Consider the following 17,478-nt stretch of genomic DNA (forward strand, 5'->3'; position numbering starts at 1 on the left):
TTGCGTGCCTGACCTCACTGTGCATGCCGATGTCCGACGAGGTGCAGCGGGATTGATCCCCTCGAAGTGCAGGCCATCGAATCACTGTATCTTCGTTATGGTATCGATGAAAAATTTCACCTCCACAAAGAATCAGATCAACAAAAAAACCTTGACACAACAACATAAACTCACCTGAATAATCGGATCTGCGAGGACAAAAATCTTTATGTTAGGAGTTAGGGTTCTGCCCGGTCTTGGCCGTAGGCAGTAGGGGAAGGAGGGGGCTGGGCGTGGCAATGAGCGGCCGCGCCGGCGGCTGGGCGCCGTTGCGGGAGAGGAGGAAGGCGGCGGCAGCGCAAGAAGCAGGGGGCGGCTAGGGTTCCGGCTCCTCTGGGAGCCGGGCAATAGAGATAATCTTCTTATTGATTAATTCCAAAAAGATTCTTACAGCCTATATTTATAACCTAGATAACTTGCAGAAGAATTAACCTAAGATAACTTGCATAAGAATTAACCTAAGATAACTTGTGGGCTAAGATTGCCCGGTGGGCCTAGCTAAACCGGCCATAACACTTCTCCCCGCCTACACAAACAGCTTGTCCTCGAGCTGTAAGGTGGGGAAGCGCTTGCGGAACTCCTGGAGGCGATCAACCAGCGTCAAACACCTTCTCGACAGCTGGGGCGGCCAGGTCGGCGGCGACGGTGTCCTCCGGAATGTAGTCTGCAACCTCCAGGTATAAGAGTCGCGGGCAGGCATGGCAGGGCGTGTAGGGCTCGTCGCAGTTGAAGCATAACCCTTGGCGACGACGCTCGAGCAGTTCGGCTGATGTGAGCCGGTGGAACTGCCGCGCCGCGGTCGCGACGAGGGGTGTTGCAGAAGCCTGCGCAGGCCGACCCTGCGCGAAATCCGGCCCGGGTAGCAACCCGGCGGTCCAGGATGGTGATTCCTGCTGGATGGCCACCGTGCGGCGCTCGAACGCGCGGGTGTAGTACATGGCCGTCTGAAGGTCTTGTGGCCCCTTCATCTCGACGTCCACGCGGATGTGGTCGGGAAGGCCGCCAACGAAGAGCTCCGCCCGCTGTAAGGCCGTCACACCAGGCGCGTGGCATGCTAGTGCCTGGAAGCGGTTGGCGAAATCCTGCACCGTGGAGGTGAACGGTAAGCGGCCCAACTCAGCCAAGCGGATCCCGCGTACCGGTGGTCCGAATCGAAGAAGACATAGCTCGCGGAAGCGATCCCACGGTGGCATGCCGCCCTCGTCCTGCTCGAGGGCGTAGTACCATGTCTGGGCGGCCCCGCGGAGATGGTAGGAAGCTAGCCAAGTGCGCTCCGACGCGGGCGTGCGTTGTCCACGGAAGAACTGGTCACATTGGTTGAGCCAGTTAAGTGGGTCGTCCGAACCGTCGTACGTGGCGAAGTCGATCTTTGCGAACCGGGGCGGCTGCTGGTGTGGCGCGCCCTGGCCCACTGCCTCGGCGGTACGGAGGGCTGATGACGGAGCTCGGTCCAGGGTGGAAGGGCCGGCGTAGTCCCCTGTGGCTCCCGACGCCTCGGGCTGCAACTGGAACCCTGACGGCGGCCGGGCCTCCGTGGAAGCTGACGGCGGCCCATGGAGCCAGCCAGGAAGTGGCGACGGTGACGAAGGGAAATGGACCTCTCGATTGGAAGGCCGCTCGGCGAGGACTGGCCCAGGCTAGGGTTGGGCGGGGGCGGTGGTGGAACCTGCACCGTTGCCGCCGGGAGGGATGGCGCGGTGAGGGACGGCGCGGGCAGCGGAGCCCAGGTCGGCCACTGCGGTCCCTGGGTGGTGGCGGGCGGCGCGGTTGGCGCCGCGAACGGCGTCGGCCACTGCGGCCAAGGCGGCGTCGAAGCCGCCGGTGGGGAAAGCGCCGTGTAGCCGCCGGTGGTGGCCGCCGGTACTGAGTACCATGGCAGCGCCTGCTAGCCCGCGGACGCGGCCGGATGAAGCGGTGGAGGCGGCCTGTACGGGCCTGCCAAGTAGTGGCGGATGCCCTAGACCGCGACGATCGGGTCGTTGAGCACGCCAGCCATGGCCTCCGGTGTGAACTACGGCGGCGCTGGGGGAGGCGACGACGGTGGTTGCTGGAGGGGGGTTTGTGGCTGGCCCTGGCCCGGCGTGGTGCCGAGTGCGGGGGAGATTGGCGCCGATAGGGAGGCCGTGGTGCCCGGCGACGCAGCGGCGGCGTTGGTGGAATTGGTGGCAGCGACGGTGGGGGAGGCGTTGGGCAGCGGCGGCTGCGGTGGTGGCGGGTTTGGAGGCGGTGAAGACATGGTCGAAACCCGGGTACCTGATACCAAGGTGTTAGGAGCTAGAGTTCTGCCCGGTTTTGGCCGTAAGCAGTAGGGGAAGGAGGGGGCTGGGCGTGGCGATGAGCGGCCGCGCCGGCAGCTGGGCGCCGTCGCGGGAGAGAAGGAAGGCGGCGGCAGCGCAAGAGGCAGGGGGCGGCTAGGGTTCCGGCTCCTCTGAGAGCCGGGCAATAAAGATAATCTTCTTATTGCTTAATTCCAAAAAGAGTCTTACAGCCTATATTTATAACCTAGATAACTTGCAGAAGAATTAACCTAAGATAACTTGCATAAAAGTTAACCTAAGATAACTTGTGGGCTAAGATTGCTCGGTGGGCCTAGCTAAACCGGCCATAACACTTTATAACCTCATGGCACTGCAAAAAAACGATAGAAAAATTATTTTTCGTAAATCTATGATAACCACTAGACGTTGACGAAAAATATAGAAGTCTTCAAGATCCAAGATTTCCCCACTTCTCAACGCTAAGATGGTTGTGCGTTAGTTGATCTTGGTCGTAGAACGATCGACAGTGTGCGCCCCAACAACGGTGGCAGGCCCAAGTTGGGCCAAATTAGAGAATGGACGGTTGCCCAGCCATTGAATATTTACTATTTAGTACTTTAGTTAAAAAGGAGTTGCGGGTTGGCCAAATGTTATAATAGGTTCTGTGTTTTCTCCTGTGGATCTGGGCCGAATTAAGTCATATTTCCTCCTGTGCGCTTTTACTGTTTCACTCTTTATATAAAAATGTGAAATTGCATGGCATTAATATAAACATGGAAAAATTATTATCATCATGTGCGATTAATTGTAAAATTGTCCTTTTGTGGCAAATACTATATGTCAATTTAATGATTCCACAAATTAATTTCTCTATTGGTCAATAATTTATAAAATGTCATACAGCCATACTTAATTTCATACATATGTGACATTGCCTGAGACTAATATGGAAAACATCTTTACATTTGGTACAGGACATATAAAATATGAGTTTTATTTATAGTAGTTACTATACCTGTTGACGTAGCATTATAGACTGTATTGTTACTCTTGCTACCATCAGGATAGATTTTTCCTATTCCTCGGTTTCCCCCTAGGTATATGGGGTATTTTAAGAAATGCGCATCTTTCTTCGTAGCAGGATCATGGGAAAGAATGGAAAAGACAATTTCACTATATTTCTTACCGAGAACAGGGCCTATCACAAGAATGTTTTTCTTATCGCGATGATAACTTTGGAAAGCAAACTCAGGAGTGCTATTAATTATTTTACATTATGAAATTATCGATGTTGAGGTGTATTAGTGCCTATGTTTTTTGCTTACAGATGGGTTCTCCGACACCATGGGGTGACAACACTCATTTTAAAGACATGTCCAACACAAGTAACATTGACACAAGTGACATTAATCATATAATGTGTAAGTCTGTCGCCTCACGCATTGACACAAGAGATATATTTGTGTACCACCCTCAACTTCTCAAGGATTATATGAATATCCCTAAAAAAGAATCTTCCTATATCCTAGGTTTACTAGTAGAATGCCCGTGCGTTGCCACGGGCTTCTGAAATCGTCAAAGATAGAGACACTATAACACGGTCCCAATTACATAATAATTTAAGTCCACTTAACTTTGTAATGTAAAGTGATAACAAAAAATAGCACATTAACAATGTGTACATATAAGGGATGATCCAACTAAAAATCTATTAAAAATTACTGAGATATACTTGATGCACTTAACAAATTTTGATGCTTCTATGTCTTTTTCTCCGTCTTCTTTCATCTGGCAGAAACAAACGTGCTAATAATATGTACCTTTTCACCCGCCCTATCTCATAGATGGTCATGAGCCAGCTGTAATTCCACAATGACCATAATATATATGTTTTACGATATTATATATTGTTTATATTATTAATTATAAAGTTTATGCAATTGGTCTTACACCATCCTGTAAGAAACATACCATCCTTCATAAAGCATTCCAAATCATCGTTTAATAACAAGGCATCTTCAATGTCCACGAACTTGGTTTTCTTGGGGCAGACATGATTGATTCGATGACTGTAATATCTCTAGGGATACAAACATAGTCTATCATCATGATACAAAAATGAGCCAAATTTGTATTAAAATGAGACAAATTGGCTGAATACAAAAGGCAATATGATGAAAGAAAGATCGATAATAACATTGAAAAGAATACCTTGTGCGATAACATTTAAATTGGCATACTTTTTTGGTTTTTATGAGATATCACCGCCTCCACATCATTATGTTGTGAAAAACTCGGTGAATTTTCGGCCCTTTTTAGCGTCACCCTTCTCCAACATAAACCAAGTATACTTTGTTTCTTCACTCAAAAATGTGTTTTTTGTGTGATATTTTGAATATATGGAATAAGTATAAAAAAGATCTATTTGGATGATCCATGTTTAATTAATATATCTATATCCTTTTTACTTTAATATATACTATCTTTTTTCGTACATCATTTTTGTAGGCATTTGTTTTCTTACAACAAAGGTTGCTGATCCAAGGCCCCAAGAAGCCCAAGCCCACTCGCATCATGGGCCAACCAGCACCCACCAACTCCTTCTCCTCACTCTCTCCACTCCCTTTCCACTCACGCACACAATCCAGATCACGGCGGAGTCACCCACACTCCCTCCGCTCTCGCCCCCACAGCCGCACAGCCGGCGGCCTCGTCTCCCACCGCCGCCGCCGCTTCTCCCTCGCACGCCTCGCCGGCACCTCTCCCTCACCTGCATCACCAGCGCCTCTCCCTCTCGGGCCGTTGTTGCCTCTCCGTTGGCCCCGTCGTTGTCGCCCCTGATGTGCCGCGGCGCCGTGACCCGGCCTCACAGGCACGACCAGGGTGACAACAGCTCCCCGACGCCGCTGCCCTCCGCAAGGAGCGACGACAGCTCGAAGCTCTGCGGCACGACGTGCGCTGAGCGACGCGCCGCAGGGGCACCGCCGCCTCAGCCACCGGCGTGGCCGACCATCCGTCCATGTCCCCATCGCTGCCGCCGGCCGGCCACACGACCTCACGCTCGTCCAACTCGAAGCACGCGCCGTCGTGGCCCGCCTCCGGCTGCTTCAGCAGGCTAAGAAACCGAAACGCCCCCCGCGCCCGACGACCTCGGCATCTCCATCGACCGTCTCAGCAAGCGCTACCTCGCTCGGCTCCCGCATTGCTAATGGTAAGCCCCTCCTTTTGCTCTCTTGGCCTGCTTGCTTGCTTGCGAGCCCCTCCTCTGAATTTGTTGGTTGGTTGCTTTCTTTCTTCAGCAAGCCAAGAAACAGGGAGTGCCGGCAGTAGTACTCTGAATCCATCAATGCAACTGAATCCAAACATGTGAATCAAGTTGTGGCAGGTATCTCTGCATGCTTAATTCACTCAATTTTTTGTGCAGTAGGAGTAGTTGCTAGAAATTTACTGAATTTTGTTTCCAGTAGATGCACTGAATTTCAAAGAAAGAGTACTCTAGGAGTACATGGAGTTGATGCACTGAATTTTGTTTGCAGTAGATGCACTGAAATTTACTGAATTTTGTTTGCAGTAGGAGTAGTTGCAGTTCTGAACTGCTAGGTGTACTTGTGGAAGCACTTCGCTGGTGCGCCGTATCTGATTGATTTGCAACTAAATTCTAGCCACTCTGAATTCTTAGTCTGAATGCACATCAAGGAGTATTTTTAAAAAGTACAGCAAGGAGTAGCATTTACGTGTTTAAAAAGCAATTCAGCTCGATTTCTGTGTGTATCCATACGCCCAATCCCGCTCTAATTCAGCCTACTCCCATCTCTAGATAAATAACAGTAGAATAATCTGTGAGTACTGTTATTTCACAATACACTGCCAATTTTCAGCGCCAAACCAGGGAAATTATGTCAAACGAATATGGCCTGAATTGTGACAGTACTGAAATCATGCAAACATGCCTAAAGGTTAAGTGTTTCACTACTGCACTGGGATTAAAGATTCAGTTGTTTTCTAGTCTAGTGACATTGTCATTGTAGTTTCAGTAGAAATGACCTTCTTCCTAACTAGTAACAGAGATGAAAGTTCATATAGTTGTGATATTTTTGGTGTAATATTATTGTTTACATGCTTATATTTTTTTGTTTTCTGCATGTTCAGAATTGCATGCTTTTGGGCTGCATCATAAAAACTTATCTAATGTAGAACACTCCAGTGGAGTCTAGTTTTACAACAACGGAGTGACCCAGGCAGTGTGCAAAATTTGTGCAGGAAAACAAAGCCGAGTTTAGATGCAGTAGATGATTGATTACAAAACAACAAAAGAATAATATATATAAGCAATCCAGCAAAAGGGAAAATAATGTCACATACAACAAAAATTGGCAACTTGCAAAGTCACAAATCCGAGGCAATATTATTAATATTTGACTTGTTCTATAAACATAATAAGGTTTAATTGCTAACATCGAAAGATAAGATATCTGTACAAGAACACCGAAGAGCACCAACTTATCTATAGCATAAGAGTAAATCCTCTGTCATATTTAAGAGCGGACTTCAGCCTGTAAGGACTTCCTTATAGACGATGTTCTTCATCGAGGTTTGTAAGGACAAGGTAGGTCGTTTTCGCTTCTTTGATTTACTGCTTTGCTTCTTGCCATTCTCCTTGTCCTTCTCCTTCTCAATGAGGATCTTTATATTTCTCTTCGCGGTGGCTCGAGACAATGCGACATAGAGTTGACCATGAGAAAACACCGGATTAGGTAGGTACACGCTAACAATCGGAATCCTCTGTCCTTGAGCCTTGTTAATCATCATAGCAAAGCTAAGCCTTACAAGAAATTGCTTCCTCTTGAACATGAATGGAAACATGTCGTTGTCAGACGGGCATAGGGGTATTCGAGGAAGGAATACCCTCCTACCTGCGTGTTGTCCGATCACGATTTCTGCGTCGATGGCGTTCCTCTCGAAACCTCGCACCACAAGCCTCGTCCCATTACACAGACCATTAGCCGGATCAATGTTCCTCAGAAGTATGACAGGGCAGTTGAGCTTCAGTTTGAGTGCATGCGGAGGCAAATCATTGGGAGTCAATCCACTTAGGAACTCAGGAGCATAGTAGCCATATGGGTCGTCTTCTGCACTGTCAAAGCTATGGTAGATTACTTCTTCCCCCTGAAAACGCTCTACCATGCGTATGTTTATCTTGTCGACGTTGTCGTTTGTGGTGGAGAGGATTGCGCGTGAAGTCATGTAATTCGGATCAGACATGTTGTCATCTAGTCTCGGAAACACATGGTCAATCAGCTTCTCCAGGTCGTCACCCTCGCCTGTAGACGACACACAAATATCTTCAGGGAGTCGTATGTTTCCTTGATCGTCAACTTCCTCGGTACCATTTCCTACCCTTAGCAAGTAATCCGCAAACCAGGTGTCATTATGAGCCCTCATGTTGGTGACGAGCCTTAGCTGGCGCATACCCTTCCAGAGATGTGAACTTCGGAGGGTTGCATCGATTATCTGACCACGGGACCCCCTCCTGACGACTGGAAGCACCTGCCTGAAGTCCCCGCCAAACACAACAGTTTTTCCTCCAAAGGGTCGGTCCCGTCTTCCCATGATGTCGCGCATGCTGTTGTCGAGTGCCTCGACCGCCTGTCGCTTAGTCATGGTGGCCTCGTCCCATAGTATCAATGAGGCCATCCTCAGTAGCTTGGCGGTACCACTCTGCTTCGTGAAGGTGCATGAGGCGCCATCGTCGCAGCTCAATGGGATCTTGAACCTCGAGTGGGCAGTCCTGCCTCCAGGCATGATAGAAGCGGCGACACATGACGTCGCGGTAGCGACAGCGATGTTTCCCTCGCTTCGAACCTTGGCGAGCAGCGCCCTGTACAGGAAGGTCTTCCCTGTACCTCCCGGGCCATCAACAAAGAACACACCCCCATCACCGCGTTCAACAGCAGCTAGTATCTCGTCGTATGCAACCCTCTGCTCCAAGTTTAGCGACGATGCCAATTTAGTGTCGTTGATGTCAAAATCGATGTTGGATTCCTCGATCACTTCTCTGGCCTCGCCCTCGTTTGGGTCGAACGCATCGTCAATGCATGGAAGAGCGAAATCAGCTATGTCTTTGCCCATGGACTGCAACATACTCCTAATGTCAAGCAACACCATCTGTTCCACCTCAATCGGGCACGTGTGTGATCGCCGATAGTCATCAGACATATGCTCGAAGTGCCTATCCCATAAACCACGCACGTCGCCTGGCTCACAGTGCACCAAAATTGTTGTGAAGAGCCTCCTGAGAGAACATGGCATTGCCCACTGCTCTACCTCGGTAAGACATTCGTCGAGCGTGTTATCTACCTCGATGAGTCCCAACCTTTCGGCAGCCTCTCTAAAGCTCCCGCATAGCCTACCGTCCACGGTGAGCATGTCCTCATAGGATGTCTTGCCAGCAACATGGTTTAGCAGCACAAGCAGATAGTATCGCTCCCCCTCGGCAGGATTGGCAGACACAATTCGACCTATCTGATAACGCTCCACCCGCTCTTTCCAATACTTCTTACCCTTCTGCCATTTGAACCTTCCAGGAAAATCCTTATACAATATATTCCTAGCCCATGGGTGGTTTTGGTTAGCTTTGAAATACTCTGTCAACATGGATTTGGAAGCATTCTCAGAGGCGACTAGGTCGGTCAAGTGAGCTTGCTCATTGAATGCCACCCTGTGCATATTCGGGAGATGAAGAGGCAACTGTAGGACAGGCGGGTCATTGGCACACAAGGGGAAGCCAAATATCCTCCACATCGCCTCTAGAGGAGTAACCCACCTCACGTCTACGTATTCTTTTGATCTCATCAATGTTACCATCGGCGTCGGGTTGGTCGATGCTGAAAGAAGCCCTATCATGGCCCTTGTATATGTACTTGTAAAGGTATTTGACGGCCTTTATGCTGGAGCAAACCTCAACGTTGATGTGGCAATTGAACATACGTAGAAGGTAAGCGTTATATGGCACAACCCATCTGTTGTCCAACATTTTATCCCGGACCTTAGCCTGCTGACCATCATCAACTGGGTATGAGTCCTTGCCCTGTGCCGTGTTTTCATTGAACAGCAGCGGGTATCTGCACTTGCACTCGTTATGTTGCATGCACACATTTTTGGGGTTGAGAGCACCGCATGGTCCATGCATCATATGTTTCACCACCAAGGCGTGGAGTTCAGGATACTTCTGCTTGTCTGGGAGTTCGGCAGAAATAAGTCGGTCGTACTGCTCCGGAATGACAAGCTTATAGGCAGAATCATGATCAACAAAAAGTGTGCGTGGGGGAGGCCCCTCTTCTGGAACTCGACTACGTATACATGTGCGACAACAACACCCAGGATATTCTTCTTGAACAACATCTCTTTCATAGCCTCTAGCTTGACATGGAACACACGAGCCACAAGATCAGGTCGGTCTTGCGTTGTCTGACTAGGAAACAACTCATTCGTTATCTCTTCCCAGTTAGGGTTGCAAGTCATGGTCAAGAAGATGTCAGGCTTCCCGTAGGTATGGACTATTGCCATGGCATCCATATGCCTCCGCTTCATGTCGCGGTCACCACCTGGGTACGTTCCAGGGAGCACTATCCTTACTCCAACAGCGCTTGCCCGGGTCTCTCCGGATGTAATTGCATCAACAACTCCTTTATACAGGTCGGCGCGGATCTTTGTCTGGTTCTTCCTGTACCATTTCAACCTACAGCTCTCAATCTTGATGTACATGTCCACCCCCCATTGCTGGAGCAATCGTGCTCCACAGAGTATGGGATTGAATATCCCAGGTCGTGTCTACAGCATGTAGCAATAGTAGTCTCTCACCGAGACGCATAACCTGCTATTCCCCTCTGCACATGGATGAGTAACGCGGAAGTTAGGATTCATATGAGAACTATGCAATTCATCAAAACGACATAATACGCATAAGGCTTACCTGCTTCATCATCATCATCACGTCCACCTCTTGGTTGTTGCACAACCGGCCAAGGGACATCACGTTTAGGTAGTTTCGGGTGCCAACCGAGCTCCCCCCTTGGGTAGAAGAGTGGGTAAGAGAGCGGGTCATACGAGCCAGCCGTCACATGTATACTGTGCCTCTGGTTGTCATTCCCGCAAAGTGTAATCCTACGATCGAACCTCTTTGCTAGGTCAGTGCCCTCCACCCAAATTGCAGCGACCTCAGATGACAGAGGTCTATTATACTTCCTTTGGTCTAGTCTCTGGTCAGTGTTGAGGTCTATCCTGTAATCGTCGAGGTTGTCCCTGTGCGCACCCAAACTACTAAACTGCTGGGAGTACGGGTTTTCCCTGAGTATGTCCACTAACTTTCTGATGACATCTTGGTCTAATTGTTTGGTGGCAGCCTTGCGATGGGTTAGGCCTGGGTCGTCGTCGTAGAAGTACAACTGTAGATGCTCTGGACGGGATGTTGGCCCGAAGGAATGAACGTTGTGGTAGATGGTGCCGTGTGCCCGAAACGTGTACACCCTAGACTTCATGTTTGTGTAGCTTTCATCGAGGCTGATGCCGAGGGTTGTGAAGGAGAAGTGGCCGTTGAAGAACCGTATGTTCTCCCGATAATGTCTAGAGTCCACATCAGTGCTAGACCAAAGCCTCACGAGCTTCGGGATGGGCTCCGGTTGCTTCAGCTCGATCTGCCCACTGCGACAGCAGAATCCCGGGGCCTCGGACACAAACTTCTTAGCCTTGCAGTGGTCGCAGTTCGCGGCGTGCTTCAGGATGTGTGTGTTGGCTGGGAGGTTTGAGTACACATAGTCAAATGGATCATGGTCGACATAGTTATTGTGCCTTGAGTCTTCCAATTCGTTGTGCTCCATGTCATCAACATCTAGGCCTGCAAACAATGTTTCTAATTAGTGAGATACCCCCAACATGTGGATCACGCTCAAGCGGGTGTACATACCTTCACCAGTAAACAGGATTGGCATTATCATTCATGAGACCATTGAGGTAAGCGTCCATGTCGTCTGCCCAGGTGCCAAACAACACAAATGAGGGTTCAGTCTCAAGGGACGCAAGGAGAGTAAGGAGGGGGGTGTTACCTTCGCTTCTGATCGTGTACTCCGGTGTGCTAGATGATGTTGAGGCACCGTGTGCTTCAACTATGGTAGGTTGTCCCATTGAGCTAATCTCCGATGTGGAGATGGACTTGACAGCTGGGGTATTCACCCTACCTGCAAAGCTTGCATTACAATGATCTAGCAGAGCCTTCCTCTCACCACGTGGCACCTGTGAACATGATTTTCGCTTGCCAATTTTCTCCTGATGCTTATACGCTGCCATACTTCCCTTGAAAGCTCGCTCTCTCATCCTACGCTGAGCTCTGGACTCATGACTCTGCTTGCCAGCGCCATAATCCGCTTTTGTTACCGGATCACTGGTTTGCTGGTCGGCACTTGGTAGGTGCTCATTGATTTTTATGAGGTTGCCATCTACATCACCATCACCTAGGGTTCTGCTTAGGTATGCACCTACAATATTATCGAATCATTATAAATAACCGATGAATGATTACAAGATGAAAGATGATCGTTGATGGGATATCTACCATCGGTTTCGGTGTTGCGAATGTATGTGGGGGCCGACTTGACGGTTGTAGCACGATCTATCTATTCACTGTCGGATTGTTGCGTGATGGTTGGAAGTGTGAGAGTCGGACAATGTGCGTGAGGGTTGAAAGCGTGAGATTTGGACAATGTGCTAGTTTGATCTGGACGTGGCATTGCGATCGATTCAGCACAAAGGGTGTTTTTCCTTCTAGCATAGTCTGCCTTTCTCTTCGCACTTGACTCCCCCTGCTCATCAGGGGTCCTGTTGTTTCGTTGTTCCTTTCGTCGCTCACGCTGCACTTGATTATCTTTTTGGAGGTTGATCGTACCCTCTTCCTTTTTCTTCCGATAAGATTCTCGTCTCCGTGCATTTCTCTGCTCCTTTTGTTCTTCTTTCTCACGTTGCCACCCAGCTAGTACATTGTCATCAATGTACCCAACAATGGGAGTACTGGAAGCAGGCAACGTTGCATCAGCATGTGACAAGGATGTATAGCTGGAGCTAGTTGGGTTGGCTGGTTGAACAATAAATTGAAACATAATCATATCATCCATGTTCAGCAAGCACGAAGCTGCAGAATGAGGTCATTCTATCTAACGATTACTTAATTTATGAAATGAAAAATTAAATACATGTACCTGATATGCTATGGGAAGGTTGATCAACACTTGTTATATCATCAAGAGGGGGTCGGGAAACACACTGATTTTCATCTTGGAGGTTGGTCACAGTCTCATCTTCTTTCTTCGGATAAGCTGCTCGCCTCCGCGTGTTGTTCTGCTTCTTTTTATCGCCTGTGCAGTTATTGTTGCTTTCTTTATCACATTGCCCCATAACTACCATTACCAAATTTACGCTACAATTATACCAAGTATAAATTCTAGATCCGTACCTGGTATCTCATGGGAAGGCTGATGAACATTGGTGATATCGCCAAGAGGGGGTCGAGAAACATTCTGCTTTTCACTTTGGAGCTTGATCGTATTCTCTTCCTTTTTCTTCCGATAATTTTCTCGCCTTCGCGCGTTTCTCCGCTCCCTTTGTTCTTCTGTCAAGTTATTACTGCATTCTTTATCATGCTTTCTGGTAGATAGCTTGGCGACATTCAGGAGTAGAGATGTTTTCTGGGAATCACTTGGGGTAGACGCTGGCGCAAAATCTAAACCATCATGACCATGGGCATTTAGACAGACATCGTTATGTGGAGATTTTGGACCTAGAGGAACAGAACAAAAGCTAGTGGTTAGGCTCACAGATGAATATGAACACCCATAAGCACAAGAAGGGAAGGTGCGTCCCATTGCGACATTGTCCATTCTATGTTTTTGTTTAAGATGGATCTTTATTTGGTTTAGCTCTTTGAAGTTCTTCCTCCCTCTACTTTTATATTACCATGTAAACCTCCTTCTATCATATTGTCCCTGTTAGTCTAGCCCTAAGTCTGTACTGTTTAGGTCACTTCCCTCTCTCTCACACCCTCCATTATCCATTTCCCTCTCACGTCAGAATATTGAATGTTTCTACCACACAATTTTGGCTGCACGCACTTGCTATGGACAACTTGTCAGTAATAAAGGTTAGATTTACAAATTACAGGTTTCATCTGTGGGTTTTTTAACCTTGGAGTTAAAGAATTTGCGTTTATGCGTGCTAATCAGAAATCTTTTGAACTATAACTCCTCTTTCATTTCCCTAAGATTAATTAGTAAATAGGAAGATTATATGGTGTGATTGTTACACATATTTTATTTATGTGCCTATGAGTTCAGGGTTGGTGGATTAGCATCTTATATAACCATGGCATGAAAATGATTAATTTTTCTTTCAGTTGAACCTATTTGTAAGTCCCAACGGTGTTGTGAGCCTTGCTTACTGCAATTTTTAGTTAAACTTCTTCATCCAGCAACTCCGAGGAGTAGGTTTTGCGTGACTGATACCATGTTGCTTCCAGAAATACCAGTACTTTATGGTTTCACATGTGATTGCCCTTAAATATATATATATATATATATATATATATATGTATGTATGTATATATATATAGTATAGTAATGTTCTGTTCAGGTTCGGCATAAAAGTTGTATTCTAATTACTGCTGCAGCTTCGCATGTTGAATTATGTTAGACATGAAGTTCTAAACAAGACATTAGAAGCTTTTGGTGATCTCAAAGATGATGAGGAGCTTGGTCCTGCTGACCGGGTTACAGTTAAGAAATATATCACAGGCTTGAGTAACTTGGAAGATGAACATGCACATCCACATGATGACAATCATGATCACATACATACCATGAATTTAAGGGATGGCCGAGTGCGTATTTTGAATGGCAGGCAGGCTTTTTGTTTGCTTTTCTTTTTTGCCCTTAAATAGTTGGCTTGATACGTCCATAATTCTATCTTGTCTCTGTATTTTATGGAGATGTTTAGTTTCATACTAAATGTGGTCAGTTAACAAAGATTATTTTTCCTTTTTGTAAATATTGTCTTCAGGTGTGCAAGCCAGTTACTGGGCAATGCTTGACGAGGGACGGATAAATGCAGCTACAGCCAATATTTTGATGCGATGAGTTGATGAAGCTATGTATCTTGTTTCTAGCCGACCATTATGCGATTGGAACAATTTGCAGTCCAATGTCCATTTCCCAAGTTACTACAGGTTCCTTTCTGCAAGCATGTTACCACAAAGTTTTATCACATACTTCACAGTAGAAAGATTGGAGTCAGGATGTTACATCTGTCCTGCATTTCTTCGTGCTAATAGAATTGCAAGGAGATTTTACCAAGATTTTCTTGGTAAAATCTTGGAAAACTTTTAGAATGCTTTTATGTGCTTGTTATTTACCACTTCTTTATTACCAATTCCAGAATGCTTGTTATTTACCACTTCTTTCCTTCCAATTCCGGAACTTAGTATCCAATCCATGGATCAGAGGCAGTAAATGAATATTAGTCACACTACGTGGCGCACATGACAGATGTAATGCGTAGGTGTCCGTCGTTATAGTCCATAAGCAGAACAGAAAGTAGTATTTTGTTACTTGTCGGAGCCAGCTACAGACCCTATTTTTTAAGATACGTGGAAAGTAGTATGGTGCAGATGGACGCATGGCTCAAACCATTTAGCTTTTTAAGGTTGAACTATGTAAAGCCTGTCTAAAGTCATTGTCATTTGTGATGTCCTGTTCTAGTATCACCCCTCCAGAGGGACTAATATGCAATACTGACATGGTAGGTTATTTTGGTTTGTTGTTTTTGTCCAAATCTGTTAGGCATGATTGATGAAATGATCAAATAAAACCCATTTGATAATGCATGTTATTTACAAAATCCCAATACCTGGAGTCATTGGGTAATACTCGTCAATGTTGTGACTCGGTGCGAGAACGATATCTGGGATGGATTCGTTGCCATTTATACCCTCATTATGGCTTGTAACGCGAAAGTTATATGCAATGTTGTGTTTATACCAGAATGAAGGTCAACAAGACGGGTAGAGGGTATACCTGGACTTCCTTGGGGATGTAGATCAACAAGAGGTGGTAGAGGTACATCCGATGCCTTTCTTTGTTCCGGTGCCTTGCTATTTGAATTTCCCTTACTTAACTTTTGTTCTGATGAGTGACATATCACAAATGTAGGTCAACATGAGAAGATCAAATAAGAACTATTTGATAATGCACGTTATTTACAAAAGCCCCATACCTGCCATAATTGGGTAATACTCGTCAATGTTGTGACTCGGTGCGGGAACGATTTCTGGGATGGATTCGTCGACATTTATACCCTCATTATGGCATGTAACACGGTAGTTATATGCAATGTTCTGTTTACACCAGAATGAAGGTCAACAAGACGGGGTAGAGGTAAACCTGGACTTCCTTGGGGATGTAGATCAACAAGAGGGGGTAGAGGTACATCCGATGCCTTTCTCTGTTCCGGTGCCTTGCTATTTGAATTTCCCATACTTACCTTTTGTTCTGATGAGTGACCTATCACAAATGTAGGCCAACGTGAGAAGCTAGAGTAGAGGTCCATTTCAAAGTAAACTTACAGGAGGACAAAGCTACCAACTGCTTACAGGAAAAGCTTGAACCTGGTCGAGCTGGGAACATTGATAAAGAAAAGGTGTAATTTAGCTTTGCGTAAAATTCAGAGAAGTTGCATATGTATAAATTGTATGATTCACAAGTCCGAAAACCTTCAAGTGTCTTATTGAATGTGCTGCCGACGGAAGCATAAAAAATCATCATACATACAGGAAGGTACTGCTCCATCGGAGTTCTGTACGTATGTGCGTTGGGCCCTGTTGAATGGACGAAGGGTTTAGGGTTTAGGCGAACCTGATTTAGGCGGAACCTGATCGGTGGCACCCTTCCTGGGATCGGCGGAGGCGGATGCGTGCGTGGGGTTGTGCGGCAGCCTCCCACGGATCGGCAGCGACGGAGGCGTCAATGGGATTGTGCGGCGATGGCGAGACCTGGCACTGTCACGTATGTGCATGATCTGAGGCGGCCTCCATGAGATCGGATCCGGCCTCGCTGGGATCGACGACAGAAGGGATCGATGGCGGTTGGGGTGTGGTTCCCGTCGTCGTACTGGGATTGACGACAGAAGGGATCGATGGCGGCTGGGGCGTGGTTCCCGTCGTCGTAGGAATAGATCATGAGGCGACGGACGCCGAGTGAAATGGCCATGCGCAACCCATACAAAAGTGCTTCATATTCTGCTTCATTATTGGAGGAATCGAAGTGAATCTGAAGAACATATCTGAGCTTATCTCCTCGGGGGAGACTAATACTACCCCAGCACCGGAACCATTCAACATCTTAGATCCATCGAAGAACATGGTCCAGTGCTCCGAGTGAACTTGAGTCGGAAGTTGCTGTTCAATCCACTCGGCGACGAAATCCGCGATTGCTTGGGACTTGATAGCCTTCTTTGCTTCAAACTTGATATCTAAGGGAAGGAGTTCAATCGCCCACTTAGCCACTCGACCAGTTGCATCTCTGTTGTGCAGAATCTCTGATAGTGGGGCGTCGCTGACGACTGTAATGGAGTGGTCAGAGAAGTAATGTGCAACCTTCTTCGTGGTCATATAAATCCCATATACAAGCTTCTGGTAATGAGGATATCTTTGTTTTGAAGTGGTCAAAACTTCAGACACATAATATACTGGGCGCTGAACTCTGAAGGCCTTTCCTTCTTCTTCCCGCTCGACCGTAAGTATTGTACTGACAACTTGTCCCGTGGCCGCAATGTAAAGCAGCAGAGGCTCTTTACTGATTGGGGCAACAAGCACCGGCTGGGTGGAGAGCAGAGCTTTGAGCTCTGCAAATGCTGCATCAGCTTCTGGAGTCCACTCGAACTTGTCAGACTTCTTCATCAGTCGGTAAAGGGGCAACGCCTTTTCACCGAGCCGAGAAATGAATCGACTTAGAGCGGCCAAACAACCTGTAAGCTTCTGGACATCGTGCACACGCACAGGGCGCTTCATCCGGAGTATGGCACCGACTTTTTCAGGATTAGTGTCGATTCCCCATTCGAAAACGAGAAAACCGAGTAACTTTCCACC

General features: G+C 47.2%; 1 long non-coding RNA gene and 1 pseudogene across 3 annotated transcripts; one reads left to right on the forward strand and one right to left on the reverse strand.

The window, feature by feature from the left end:
• The first annotated feature begins 4,936 nt into the window (after nt 1–4,936).
• Nucleotides 4,937–16,146, forward strand: LOC125547779 (uncharacterized). Of its 3 annotated transcripts, none has more exons than XR_015618033.1 (7): nt 4,937–5,508; nt 5,597–5,682; nt 14,397–14,562; nt 15,377–15,451; nt 15,545–15,647; nt 15,743–15,817; nt 15,911–16,146. It is a non-coding gene; the product is annotated as an uncharacterized LOC125547779 (long non-coding RNA). The 3 variants fall into 3 exon arrangements; XR_007300768.2 differs by having other exon boundaries at nt 15,545–15,621; XR_007300767.2 differs by lacking the exons at nt 4,937–5,508; nt 5,597–5,682 and adding an exon at nt 14,084–14,217.
• LOC147978220 (uncharacterized) lies at nt 10,199–13,856 on the reverse strand (annotated as a pseudogene).
• Nucleotides 16,147–17,478: the final 1,332 nt, after the last annotated feature.

This window comes from Triticum urartu, chromosome 3A (assembly GCF_056163025.1).
Source record: "Triticum urartu cultivar PI428250 chromosome 3A, HENAU_Tu73, whole genome shotgun sequence".
NCBI lineage: Eukaryota > Viridiplantae > Streptophyta > Magnoliopsida > Poales > Poaceae > Triticum > Triticum urartu.